Consider the following 13257-nt stretch of genomic DNA (forward strand, 5'->3'; position numbering starts at 1 on the left):
GCCTTGTCGTGCCAAGATAACTGGCTACCAGGATTGGGACCCCACATGTGCAGGTCTATGCTCCAGCTGACACTCATTTTCTAGATACAGTGCATTTCAGAGACCCTGAACAGGCAGGTTTCAACTCTAGCGCTTGATGGTGCTGGTCGCCTGTACAAGTGCCTTTGCTGCCATACTTTTGGGCATATGGATTGCCTCTGTGAGTCCTAGTGTCCCCCCCCCTCAGGTGCTGCTGATGGTTGGTAGTGAGCTTCTCGTCGTCATACCTTCCGCAGACAGTAGCCTCCTGTGGCACCTCCACCACCCCTGCCTATTGTGTCTCCTGCTTTTTCACAGGTATCAGCTCCCATCCAAAGTGGATTAGCCTTTAGCTTACCAGCCTCAGGCTCCAATTACCCCCCATGTTGCCTCTCCAGCCTCTGCACCACACTTTGCCATGGACATGAAATTTCCATCTCTTCCATCCTCTGCTGCACCTTTTTTTCTTCCGCCTTCCCTCCCCATTGTGCCTGCCTCTCCATCACCCGCTCTTCTTCCTTTCCCTCCTTCACTCCTCGCTATGCATGCACATCTGCCTGCTTCTCCATCCCTCTCTGTTGCAACTTTGCTGTGCTCCGCCACCTCCCCACATTCCTCACTCTTTCATTGTTAGCGCCTCTTCCACATGGCAGTTTATGCGTGTAGAGTACAGTGGGGATTCTTCTAGTCCTATGCTGGTATGACTTTATCTTCTCGTTGAACGTAGAAGGGACGATCCTTGCTAGGCAGCTTGCAGAGCCTCTGCTCTCCTCACTACCTTTTACGGACACACAGACATCAGAGAGCTCAGTCATTGAGTTTGTGTTTCACCATACTTTGAGAGTTGCTCAGTCATGGGCTGGTTGCATCCTTCTATTTCTTGTCACCAAGAAGCTTACATTGTGAATGGGAGAAATCCAATGGATAGATAATGAAGAGCTGCTATTGTTTGCTGATTTTTCCTTTTGTAGATCATACCTGACAGTTCCCTCGCACTATGCGAATTTGGTCAGAGTCAGCACCTATTTGAACGCTGTGCATTGTACCCTTGGACTATCACTTCTCTTGGTAGATTGTTGCTCGTGCTTTTGGTCCAGGAAACCTCATCTGACCTCTACCTTCCAATTCTATGCTCTTCTGTTGGTTATTTATGTCTCACGGCTTGGGGCCAAGCGACTTTGGTGCTAGTCAGATGCATGTTCTCACACTATTATCATGCTTTGAGAGGAGGGAGGTTTGTGTAGCAAGAAAGGTGTGTCATGCTCTCTACCGTGGGTTCTCCTCAGTGCAACATGCGTGAAACTTCAATCAAACAGAAAGAAAACGCAGTAGAGCAATGGGACGAGCAAGAGCAATCCAAAGACACAACAACAGACTCAGAATTCAATGGAATTCGACTAACTCATGGAACCAGTACAGAATCTGGTAAGCAGCATACTCAAAGACACAACAATAGACTCTAAACTCAACGGAAATCGACTAACTCATGGAACGAGTACAAACTCTGGCTAGTGGCTCCAAGCCCAGGACTCACAGGTACAATGGGGTGGTCAGGCTCTAATGTGCAGGGAGAGTGCAAATGTGCGGTGCTAGACCCAAGACACAAGACTCAAGATGCTAGACCATAGAAAGTAGATGGATCTAACAACTAGAACCAACTACGCATTTATACAATCATAAAGAGAAACCAACGGCTAGCAAAATATCCCTGACAGTCCAACGTCTATCTGCGAATTGTGGTGGTGGTGAACTGGCCAAGGTGTCCACTAGACCACCACTTGTTACTCCGTCATGTGCCACTGCCAAGGCGAGAGTCCGTCCAGTGTGAACCCAGGACCAATTGTAATTGCCTGTCCAGTGCAAGTGGCATTGTAGCCCTGCTACAATTTGGGCATTATTGATAGAGAGATGCAGAGGGGTACATTGCTTGCTAAGCTCATCCATTCCGTCTGTACTGATACTCCCTTGGATATTTCTCATATTTCACCTTTTATGCATTGCTTGTTGAGGATATGGTTGACTATATGTCCTATATTGATTTGGTAGAGACTCGCTTCATCTTTATTAATGCTCCCTTGGATATGTCTTATATGTCACCTTTTATGTGTTGCTTGTTGAGGATATGGTTGACTATACGTCCTGTATTGATCCAACAGAGACCTTGATGCTTGGAGGATCTTGAGAGACAGCCCTTGATTTGGAACGCACATGTCATTGACAGGAAGAGCCGACAACTTAGTTGCATTGATTGGGCTAGATGATAGTGGTTCGGCCACATCTCTACATATCTGTGGTGAAGCCTTATTGTTAGCTGCGTATATCATCGGCACCATGGATAAGATCCGACATGGGGTTGCTACACATATGATAGAGATTGATGCTACTATTTTTGTTGACTGGCATGCCATGATTGGAGGACAGAGTCCAGACTACCTTGCCTTTTCATGAGGGTGGTGGGCTTTCTTTGCCCCTTCTAGGGGGCAGATTGCCAATTGTAATGGGACTCTTCTTTTGACGTTGCTCAGGCTGGTCATCATGGACATCAGCGATGGCTCATCTTTTAGGCTGTGGTACCACTTGATCAACGTTTGGATGTTCATTGGCACCCCATTCGAGTAGTGGGCTCCCTTGGCAAGGGCTTTTGTGTTGGTCTGGTTTACTCCACAGAGGAGGCAGCTCTCTGGAGATTATGCATTTCGGATGGAGTCCCCTTGTTGGAGTTGGTTCGGGATCCTGGAGAGTGGCAGTGGCCTTCTAAGGAGACTGATGGGGAGTGAGTCTCCTTTGAGTACAGCGTTTGCATTGGGCGGCGGATCCTACTAAAGGCACAACACCCTCCACACCATTCGTGCCAGTCTGGGGACTAGTCTGTACAACACCGGCGGATCCATTTTTCTTGTTCACATCTTTGGTTAGGTGGAGAGAGTACTTGGTCATACTTCGATTTTCTAATTTGAGGCTTCCTGTAGGTGCTGAGCTACTACAACCCCACGAGTCTTTCTTCAAACAAGGTCATACACCTTTAAGGGGCCTACCTCCGGAACTTTTGTTCCCACTCCATCCCACAAGAATTCATTTCATGCCCCGTTCAAGGCTCCGCTGGGCTTCTTGAAAGGGTCCGCACATGAGCTCCTGTAGAGCCATCATTTGCCTTCCCCGGCCTTTTCGGACGTGGCCGCCAGAGTAGTTTTGCGCACATGAAATAACGAAAAAAGCATTTCTTGAATTAATCGCTGCTCAATGTTGGCGCCAATAAGCAGTGGCTGCCTGGCGTAGACGCCGCCCTGGAGGTTGAGGCTAGATACCGCCGCCGTGGAGGTTGAGGCTCCTGTGCAGTATGCAGGTCCTCGGTGCACTACACATCACGCGAGCTTGCTTCATATCTGCAGCCTACTGCAGCTAGCTATTCGATTAACCCACACCGAGAAATGAAATGTTATATGAACGTCTTCAAAAGGCCATAGTGACCTATGAGACTAGAAAGTTACAAGGTGGTGGATCTAATACAAAGTCAAAGTAACAAAATAACAACAGTACAAAACAAAGATATATACTATGGGATCCTAGACTGGTCAATGTGAACTAAACAAAAAAAAAAAAAGGGCGGCTTGCTGGGATAGCTGAATCATAGGAGATCTAGCATCGGTCGATGGCGGATCTTAATAATCTCCTCCATGGTTAGTAGTCTGACTGGGCGTCGTGTATGCCTGGCCAGGGTGCTCCGAATCTTCTGACGTAGCCTCCGTCGATGCTGTGTAGTCCTCCGCAGTCGTGGGCGCCTAGATTTCCCCAGTTCAGTCGCTCGGTCGATCAGTGTGCCTCTGGTGTGAGACAAGGGGGAGCTCTACTGTGGGAGTGGCTCTTGCAGCTGTCCCGTGTCTGCTCTGAAGAAGTCTATGATTCGTCTTTGAGACTGGCTAGCCTCACCACTCATCAGGCTATCTCTGTGTCTGTGCAGCTCGAGCAAGAACAAACCCAGGCATCTCTGATCCTCGTATCCCATGACTCTTGAGAGTGGTCCAAAACCCTCTTTGAACAAGCAATGGAAGCGGCCTCGTATCTCGTAGTAGGCGGGGCAACGGCATGTATAATGCAACTCTGTCTCAGGCTCCATGTCACACAAGGGGCATGTCCTGGCCTTTGCTGGTATTCCGTTGTATCTCCCAGTATCAATCCGCAGTTGGTGAGAAGATGTGCGTAACTGGCCAATAGCACATCGTATCCCATGAGACAAGTGGGTGTCCATGTATCTGGGTCTCGTCACAAAACCATCCTCCGTAAGCTGGAGAAGGTGGTCTCTGTAGAAAGCCATCTTCGTGCCCAATTCCTGTGCTGGCTGTATCCATGTCCTCCTGGTGTCTAGCTGGGTCAGGTCTTGGCGGATGAGCTTGGTGATCTCTGACTATGTCAGAGTGAGAGATGGTGCATCCAATGAGTACTGGAATGGTGGCAGCCTGTCTATGCTGACCCCATGCGCCTCTAGGAAGTTCCCATGTGCGGTTTATTAAGGAGACTGATCTGGTGAGCGCCTCCACCACTAGTGGGGGGGCCGCTAGCTCTGCTCGGATAATGGCCCGTGGTACTGATGCCTTGGCTCTAATGAGCCGCGAGATCATTATAGAGAGAGAGAGAGAGAGAGAGAGAGAGAGAGAGAGAGAGAGAGAGAGAGAGAGAGAGAGAGAGAGAGAGAGAGAGAGAGAGAGAGTTCTATATCACGTCACAGCTACTGTGCTTGCGATCACCTTTTCTCCTTGACCATAACACAGAGGTTCTTCAAGCTTCTGTTGCAATTCTTTCAATGTGTGCAAAGGACAGCTCCCACAGTAATGGTGCACAATAATAAGCTCGGCGATTACTGCACTTTGTAACAGCTATCCGACATCGGCTTTACCTTTAAGCTCTCTGTAAGCCACGGCAACACTCCGAACTATCTACTGTTGCATGCACTGTTCTGCCCAGAATTCTACACTGTCGGAATTTGCAACCAATGAATTCATTGCTTGCATTCTATTGGATCATTGCAGAGCTGGAAAGCCAGGGATCCACGCCTACTCCAAGTGCAACATCAAAAATGCTATTTACTGCTCTAGTAATCTTTCTGTTCATGGTGTCGCCAGCGATTTTCGATCAACACCTCGAGGCGCTTTCTGGAGTTCGAGAGTATTCCCGCGCCAACACGCATTTTGGTCCCAATTGCAAAGGCAAGTCTGGATCCGCGAGGAGGATTACACAGATGATATTTTCATGAAAAGGTACCGTATGCCTGAACCGGTCTTTCAAATTCTTTTACAAGCCATGGTGCCTTTTCTTCCGACGATCGATAGAGATAATTTCGTTCGTCCTCCGATAGACCCAGAACTGGCTCTTAGTTTTACCCTCCTTAGGCTTGCCCACAACGACTCCACCACTCACATTATTGATACCTTCGGTGTCGGAGAATCAACTGTGCGTAAGTACTGTAACATCATTGTGGACATCCTTGCCACACGGTTACGTCCTCAATACCTCAGTGTGCCGTCCGCTGAGCGGCTAGATCAAATTATAGCTGAATTTTCGACCATCACTATGTTACCAAATGTTTGTGGTGCAATAGATGGCACTCACATAAGGTTGGCTAAGAGACCGAAACGTCGTGACACTCCTGCACAGTATTGGTGTAGACACCATTTCCATTCAATCCTATTGCAGGCAATGTGCGATGCAAAGGAAAAAATTGTGGGATGTGTGCGTGAGCGTGCCCGGAGGCACTAACGATGTTGTGCACTGGAAGAGCTCTACGTTGTATAGACGCATGCGGTCCCGACAAGTCCTCTGCTCCAGTAATTACGTTGGAGCGTTTGCGCATCCAACCATACCTCCTTGCAGACAAAGGCTACGGTTCTTTCTCTTTGATGATCACTCCATTTGAAGAGGGCACCGCTCCTACTCAGGGACCCTGGGATACATTCAACCGTCACATTTCCAGAGGACGCGTTGTAATTGAAAATGTTTTTGGCATCATGAAGAACAGGTGGCGAATTTTGCAAAATATGATGGTGGACCTTTGTCGAGCTCCATCTTATGTGATTGCATGTTGTGTGCTTCATAATTTTTTGGCCGAGCATGGTGTGCATGCCGTGGACAGAGAAGAGCAGTTTGATCCCCATCCAAATATTTTGCCCGCTCCAAGAAGTGCTAGGAGAGAGCGTATTCTAGGTCAGAGAATGCGCAACATTCTATATAGGGACCGGGTTGCCAGATATCAATTAGCGAATAACAATGCGAGATGAGACTCACGGGAGTGCTAGGCACTCGTCCATCGTAGTGATCCACTTAGTTGGTATGTGCACTCTACCACCCTGTCTCCATGTTTAGGGTTTCTATGTTCATATCCCGAAAAATAACTCACTATCCCGGTGACTACCTTACTCTAACTTCAGCTCGTGCTAACTCCCACTCAATGTCATACTGTAACTGCCCAACCACTCTAACTATTGGCCTAACTAGCTGTCTCTCTCTCTAACTCTAACAATAACGCTCTTAATCACTCTTAACTACCCAACCACTCTAACTACTTGTCTCTCTAACTCTAACTTATACGCATATTGTCTAATTCTCTAACTCTAACAATAACGCTCACTCTAACTATTGGCCTAACTACCTGTCCCTCTCTCTCTCTCTAATTAATTCTCTGACTCTTAACAATAACGCTCACTCTAACAATAACCACTCTAACTATTGGCCTAACTTCCTGTCTCTCTCTCTAACTCTAACAATAATGCTAACTCTTTCTCTTAATCACTCTAACTACCCAACCACTCTAACTACCTTTCTCTCTAACTTTTACACATATTGTCTAATTCTCTACTCTAACAATAACTCTAACTCTTTCTCTTGATCACTCTAACTTCCCAACCACTCTAACTACCTGTCTCTCTAACTCTAACTTTTACGCATAGTGTGATCTGACTCTCTAACTCTAACTATAACGCTAACTTTTTTTTGTAAATCTGCTTTGATTACTTTACAAGTGGGAAACCTCAAAGCGAGGAAAACCCACGAAAAGAAAGGGATACAAAAATCTAAGCACTATAAGGCTCGGAAAGCTAGAAACAGTCAAAGTAAATTCTGTAGGCATCAAGAGTGATGTCTCCAGCATCATGAGCAAAATATACTGCTTCACCAAGAGATGATTTGAAATAGGAGAAGGGGTCAACATAGTTTCCGTGGAACATTAAGGAGTTCCTATGGTGCCAGATGGTCCACAGGGTTGAGAATCTGACCCAGGTGAAGAACACTGCAAACTGAGAATGCGATGGCTGAAGCACTCCAAAAAGCCAAAAGCGTGTGTGAAAAGAGCCGGAAGGAAAACGCAGCTGAAGAGCAGTCGACACTTGCCGAATGAAGGCTCTGGAGTGGCGACAACGCCATAGCAAGTGTGGCACAGTCTCCTTAGCTTCAAGGCATCTGGGGCAGTAGGAAGGTGCAATTTGCCGAGTATGCAACACACTGCCAACAGGTAGAGCTCCCACCAAGCACCGCCACAAGAAAACCCGTTCCTTCAAAGGTAGATGACTCTGCCAAATACGAGACATTGTGTGTTGCCACCACAAGGATGACTCGGAGAGCAACCACAACCGCTTACCATGATGCACAATCCATGTATCAGATTGAAGGATGGCATATTGACTCCCAGTTGAGATGCAGTCCGATCTAGTCGTAGCCAGATTCTAATTAGAGAAGCGAGAGTCCACATCCAAAGGAGGGATGGGTGAGTAATCAGCAAGCATCCTTTGAATTTTCCGCCAAAGAGAAGAATAGTGAGGACCCAACCGAAAGCGGGACACTGCATCAGCGAACGAAATAACATAACCCTAGCCATCTAGCACCTGATGCACTTGATAGATTCCTTTTTGGGCAAAAAAATATGCTTGGCTAGGAGACCGCTGAACCAAAGTTGAAGCAAAGGCCCTACTCCAATGCAGACTCTTTGATACTTCCGATTGCCGGGTTGGGCAGAGGGAGTAATTGGGCCTACAAAATCTATGCCCCATCTCTCAAAGGGCTGCCATGCCATAGAGATCTGCAGAGGACGGTTTGACTGTTTGCTTGGTTTAGTACCACAACGCTAACATACATCACATACCTTTACATAGGCAACTGCATCGCGGAAAATATAGGGCCACCACAAGCCACACTGGAGAATCTTTTGTGCAGTAATATGGCCAGGGTAATGGCCACCAGTGGGACCACTATGGGCATCCTCTAAAATATACTCGACCTCGTGAGGGGAGACACAGCGCCTCAGAACACCATCTTGCCCTGATTTGTATAGCTGGCCCCCAATGAGAGTGAAAGGCCTAGACTTTAGCAACAGGCGTCTCTTCTGTAGGGGAGAAGCATTCTCTGGGTAGAGGCCACTAGAAAGCAGATACAAAACATCTCCGTACCATTCCGGTGTAGTATCCACCTTAAAGAGACTGCTATCCACCCTTTTTGTGGTGCTATAGTTACACTCTGCCTTGGTGAGTAGCGACTTGCCTAGTGAACAGGGCGATCCAGGTTATACTCCTTACTAGGCTGGGTCAGCACCGCACCCACAGCCAGTTGACTGGCATCTGTATGCACATGAAAGGTGAGAGACCAATCGGGAGCTACTAAGATAGGCGCCTCAGTGAGGCGTTTTTTAAGGTATGCAAAAGCTTCAGACTCTGCCTTTGACCATTGAAAGGGAACAGCAGCACTGGTTAGGCGGGTCAGGGGTTGAGCCACCTGTGCATACATGCGTATAAACCTGCGATGATACCCTGTGTGGCCTACAAAGCTCTGGACCCCTTTTGGGTTGATGGGAGGTGGTAACTTTAAGATTGCCACAATCTTCTCTGGGTCAGGAGCTAAACCTTTAGCCGACACCACATGGCCTAGAAGTGTGCCTTCAGTAACCAAAAAATGACATTTGTTAGGATTTAGCTTTAGGCGTGCCTCTCTGCACCTGAGGAAGACAACAGAGAGCTGAGAGAGGTGTTCCTCTAGGTTTGCCACTGGGGTTGAACATTGAGCACCTGAGAAGGTCGAAAAATCGTCCATGAAGATGCGAAGATGATCCGTAAGCAAAGGACAAAAGATGAGATATACTGCCCTATTGAAAGAAGGTAGGGCATTGTTCAACCCAAAAGACATTCGAGTGTATATAAAAATACCCCAAGGAGTCACAAAGGCCGTTTTCAGTTGATCACCTGGATGGATGCCCAATTGATTGTATCCACTAAACCCATCCATGAAACTGTACAATACATGCCCTGCTACATCTGCAGGGGTTTAATCGATTGGGGTTTAATCGATTAGAAACTCTGCATACTCTTCTTGTAACCATCCCTGTGGGAGCTCCTCGAAGGGCAAATCTTCCGATGCAGACAACCTGACAGAGTGCTTTTGAATGGGGTCCAACTTGGGAGATGATCCAGGAAGGGGGGAATCTTTGGCTAGCGCATGCAGAGGAGATTTCTTCCCCCTTCGGTGATGTGTGATAGGTTCCCCAAGACCGAGGGCTTCCATCGGCGGTTCATTCGACGCATGAGAATGTGGGGCTGACACACTTACTTCTTCGACTGTTGTACTGTCTGTAGGACTTTGGACATCGGTGTCCTCCTGAGGATTTTGAAGAGAGAGTGTAACTGGCGGCACAGGTAAGTTTTGAGTAGAGACCATGTAGCATGGCATCGAAGCGGTAGCTTCCAACCACTGTAGCAGGTCCTCGTCAGACCCGTCAGGTGGAATGGGCTGCTCCGGGTCAGGGTTGGACTGTACTGTCAATGAGCTGTACTGAGCCAGTGGATCCATCCCTCCTTTAAGCCGGATTGGTTGCATTTGGGAGCCGGGAGTGGATATCCACATGGCGTCATTTCCCCAATCATGAAGTGCCTTAGTATGCCGCAACCATGGTCTACCAATCAGCAAGGGAAATCCTCCCTTCACTTGAGGAAGACTGACCACCACAAAATCCAAGCTAAAAGTGAAGTCTTGTACCTTCAAAGGCACCTTCTCTATTATGCCCACAGGATAGACTGTTCGCTGGTCTGCCAATGTAACAGTGAACGGAGCAGGGCGAGTAGGCTGCAGACCTAAGGCTGACATGGTAAATTCGGGCATTAGGTTGATTCCAGACCCGCCATCCACTATGACGCCTGAGAACGACTGCCCTAGAATAGATACAGTAAGGCATGGACTTTTATAATCGGTGAGGGGAGCAGCCGGATATGAAATCATGTAGGACTCCAGGGGCTGCACAGGTAGGTGCCCGCCACTAGGCCCGGTACCGGGGTACAAAGATTGAATTATTGAGAGTGTGTCACTTCTAAGAGTTGCATCGAGCCGAAGCATCTCATAAAGAGATATTTGCTGAAAGTTCTTCTTCAAGATTGCTTCCGCAGTGGGCCTATCTTCTACAACCTGGGCCTCCTCGGAAACTTTGACCTATTGCAAATCAGCTACTGCTGCCAGGAAAGCTCCATCAATGTCCGAAAGCATAGAGATTGGCCTATTCTTTGCACCATTTACGGGTGCGCCATTTTGAACAGGTTGCTGAAGTGTTGGACCGGATGGTCCAGTTGGCAACCTTAAACCTAGGGCTGCTCTTTGTGCTCGAGTGAGCACCCCAGTAGGCTCTGCTTCTCGTTGTGGCTGAACTGTATGTGTAGCAGGTGTTGGCTGAGGATTGGTGTTCACTGTGATTAGATTGATTTTCGGGAATGTAAACTCTTGTTGATTTTGATTTGGGCCCGAAGAAGAGGATGCCCTTTGTTTGGGACAATCTTTACTGTAGTGGTCCTTAGACTCCGGACAATGTCTGCAAGGAGGAGACCCCTCAGGTAAAGGACACTTACTTTGATAATGCCCATATTCACCGCATCTTTAGCATAGGATTGGCCGATTTGACGGACGAAAAGGGGGACGAGGTGGTCGCTGCTCTTGTTGTTGCATGGTGCTGGAGGCTGAGGTGTAGAAACTATGGGGAACTGAGGGAGTACTGGTATGATAAAAACTGTGGGGTGCAAAGTTGTTGTGCATACCTTGCTGCATAGGGGGTGTTGTCAGTAGAGGAGGCAACTGGTTTTGATGGCCGTAGGGTGAGACCATGTTGGATGCAGGTGCTAGCCCTTGTTGGAGGGAAGGACCAAGATTTTTTTGTATTTGTCACAATCCCTTGAGGTAGTAACAATCCTTATCCTCATGTCTAGATTTCTCACAGAAGTGGCAGTAAACCCGAAGAGGGCATTCCTGTGGGGGGTGCCTTGTAGAGCGGCATGAGCTACACCAAACCATGGCCTTAGTCTCTTGCTGACATTTGAGCTCTTCTAACTCGCGCTTAATCTGTTCCAATGCCTCATTATGTGTAGGCTTCTCTTGTCTAAGAGAGAAGGACCTCTCCTCTTGAAGAGCTCGTTGTAGCTTTAGGGCTTCCAGTTCCCTGCGTAAAGAAGTTAAAGGATCAGTAGGACTACCTTCCGAGAACATAGAGGGAGTATCTATTTGAGGAGAGTTGTTGAAGAGCTTCCTAGCTCCCTCTATTCTAGTAGCAGCTGCGATGAATTCGTCGAGGGTGGCGTCGGGTCGGAGACTCTCTCGAAGTTTTTGCTGAGAAGTTTTGGGAAGCGCCTTCTCCACCCACTTTTTAACCATGAATTCACCAGGTTGTTGGGGAAGCTTGGCCACCAGTGACTTAGTTTTAGTCATAAGCTCCGCAAAAGTCTCCTCAGGCTTGAGCACCATGTTGGCTAACTCATCCAACACCTTCTCTTGGTAGTCTCCCGGCCTGAAAGATGCACAGAACTGTTGTCTTAAGGCTGCCCAAGTTGCAAAATGGTTCTCTGCAAATTGGTTGTACCACTTATCTGCTAGGCCATCCAGGGTGGATGGAAATAGTACCAAGTAAGCATCTTCTCTGTTCAGCCCACGTCCCCTACAGAGAGATACAAATCTTCTTGCATGGTCGTCAGCATCTTCTGAAGACAGCCCTTTGAAGGTAGGGAACTTGATGTTCACCTTGGCCAAAACACTAGATAGTGGCTCCATGATTTCTTGTTGAGTCTGTTGCACAATAGCTTGCTGTAGCAAAATAGGAGAGAGCTTTTCCGGAGAAGGTGATCGCGAAGATGGGGAACCTGATGATGAAGGAACGGGTGAGAGCTTTTCCGGAGAAGGTGATCGGGAAGATGGGGAACCTGATGAAGGAATGGGTGATGTGATATGTGGAGGTATAGGTGATGAGGTTGAAGGATTTCTACAAGGTGTCAAAGGTCATCTTCTGTGATATTACTTCAGAGGGCTCAGTAGTGGGCTTTGACGCTCAACTGACCTCCTTGTATGTGTCATGCAGTGACCTCCGATCCAACCAAGCTTTGGGCAAGAAAACCTTGAACTGGCTGAAGACTGGTCGAGACTCTACTAGACCAGACGAGTGACTAGACCAGCTGGACCAGGGACGAGGACTAGACCAGGATCTAGACCAGGCAAGTGACTAGACCAGCTGGACCAGGGACGAGGAGGACTAGACCAGGGTCGAGGGGGTCTAGACCAGAGACGAGGGCAAGTTGGACCAGGGCGAGAGGGGACCAGACCAGCAAGGCGAGAGACTAGACCAACTAGATTAAGCTATCAAGGGTGAAACTGGACCAGACCAACACGCTGCACAGGCGAAGCAAAGAAACCAGCTACTCAACAGAGTGAGACTTCAGTTGAGGTCCCACCGTGATCGCCAAAATGAGAGCACCTGTAGCGCGGATAATGTGTCGTGCTCTCTACAGTGGGTGGTCCTCAGTGCAATGTGCGTGACAATCTCACTCAAACAGACTGAATCTCCCTCAAACAGATGAACAGAAAGGAAACAATAGACGTCAACAGAGCTCTCAAAGACACAACAGCAGACCGGAACATATGACTCGACTATCTCCAAGACTGATACAGACTCTGGCGTGGCAGCACACTCATCTCCAGCCAAGGACTCTCAGGTACAATCGGGTGTCAAGGCTCAGATGTGTCGGGATGGTGCAGACGTGCTCTGTGTCAGACTCTCCCTAGACGACTACGTGCAAGATAAGATAGAACTGCCCCCAAAAATGACTACTCATATGTACAACCATAAGAGCCACCAACGGCCCATAAAGAACATCATCTAAGTCTATCCCCACTGGGTGGCGGTGGTGACCTGGCCACGATGTCCACTAGACCACCCTGCCACGTGTCTGCCCAAGTGTGAACCGA

General features: G+C 48.1%; 1 protein-coding gene and 1 pseudogene across 4 annotated transcripts in view; both read left to right on the plus strand.

Annotated features, from left to right (window-relative positions):
* LOC147449099 (uncharacterized) overlaps nucleotides 1-13257 on the plus strand; it is a 212664-nt gene that overhangs the window by 121515 nt on the left and 77892 nt on the right. The gene's annotated exons all lie outside the window — the stretch shown is intronic.
* Nucleotides 5090-6287, plus strand: LOC147449100 (uncharacterized; annotated as a pseudogene).

Source organism: Adiantum capillus-veneris, chromosome 10, assembly GCF_014529385.1.
Source record: "Adiantum capillus-veneris isolate H3 chromosome 10, ASM1452938v2, whole genome shotgun sequence".
NCBI lineage: Eukaryota > Viridiplantae > Streptophyta > Polypodiopsida > Polypodiales > Pteridaceae > Adiantum > Adiantum capillus-veneris.